The 1,456-nt window shown below is 42.3% G+C and overlaps 1 non-coding gene across 1 annotated transcript; it reads right to left on the bottom strand.

Moving 5' to 3' along the window:
* Positions 1 to 425: 425 nt before the first annotated feature.
* LOC112699872 (small nucleolar RNA R71) lies at positions 426 to 533 on the bottom strand. The gene has a single exon (XR_003152806.1). It is a non-coding gene; the product is annotated as a small nucleolar RNA R71 (small nucleolar RNA).
* Between the last annotated feature and the right edge of the window lie 923 nt (positions 534 to 1,456).

The following is a 1,456-nucleotide window of genomic DNA, read 5'->3' on the forward strand; positions in this document are numbered from 1 at the left end:
AATTCTTCAAAGAAGAAGAACACATGGCAGCCGAAAACAACAATGCCAACAATGCAAGGAAGGTGCTGGGTGACTTTACTGCACCTACTCCCGATTTCTATGGGAGAAGCATCTCTATCCCTGCCATTGGAGCAAACAACTTTGAGCTTAAGCCTCAATTAGTTTCTCTAATGCAACAGAATTGCAAGTTCCATGGACTTCCATTGGAAGATCCTCATCAGTTTTTAGCTGAATTTTTGCAAATCTGTGACACAGTCAAGACTAATGGGGTTGACCCTGAGGTCTACAGACTTATGCTATTCCCTTTTGCTGTAAGAGACAGAGCTAGAACATGGTTGGACTCTCAACCTAAAGAAAGCCTGGACTCTTGGGAAAAGCTAGTCAATGCCTTCTTGGCAAAGTTCTTTCCACCTCAAAAATTGAGTAAGCTTAGAGTGGAAGTCCAAACCTTCAGACAGAAGGAAGGAGAATCCCTCTATGAAGCTTGGGAAAGATACAAACAATTAATCAGAAAGTGTCCTTCTGATATGCTTTCTGAATGGAGCATCATAGGTATTTTCTATGATGGTCTCTCTGAACTGTCCAAGATGTCTTTGGATAGCTCTTCTGGAGGATCTCTTCATCTGAAGAAGACGCCTACTGAAGCTCAAGAACTAATTGAAATGGTTGCAAATAACCAATTCATGTACACTTCTGAAAGAAATCCTGTGAACAATGGGACTAGTCAGAAGAAAGGAGTTCTTAAGATTGACACTCTGAATGCCATTTTGGCTCAGAATAAAATATTGACCCAACAAGTCAATATGATTTCTCAAAGTCTGTCTGGAATGCAAAATGCACCAAGCAGTACTAAGGAAGCTTCATCTGAGGAAGAAGCTTAGGACCCTGAGAACCCTTCAATGGAAGAGGTGAATTACATGGGAGAATCCTATGGAAACACCTATAATCCTTCATGGAGGAATCATCCAAATCTTTCATGGAAGGATCAACAGAGACCTCAACAAGGTTTCAATAACAATAATGGTGGAAGAAACAGGTTTAGCAATAGCAAGCCTTTTCCATCATCTTCTCAGCAACAGACAGAGAGTTCTAAGCAGAATAACTCTGACTTAGCAACCATGGTCTCTGATCTGATCAAAACCACTCAAAGTTTCATGACTGAAACAAGATCCCCCATTAGAAATTTGGAGGCACAAGTGGGTCAGCTGAGCAAGAAAATTACTGAACTCCCTCCTAGTACTCTCCCAAGCAATACAGAAGAAAATCCAAAAGGAGAGTGCAAGGCCATCAATATGGCCGAATTTTGGGAGGAAGAAGAGGCAGTGAACGCCACTGAGGAAGGCCTCACTGGGCGTCCACTGGCCTCCAATGAGTTCCCCAATGAGGAACCATGGGAATCTGAGGCTCAAACTGAGACCATAGAGATTCCATTGGACTTACTTCTGCCATTCATGAG

This window comes from Arachis hypogaea, chromosome 6, assembly GCF_003086295.3.
Source record: "Arachis hypogaea cultivar Tifrunner chromosome 6, arahy.Tifrunner.gnm2.J5K5, whole genome shotgun sequence".
Classification (NCBI taxonomy): domain Eukaryota; kingdom Viridiplantae; phylum Streptophyta; class Magnoliopsida; order Fabales; family Fabaceae; genus Arachis; species Arachis hypogaea.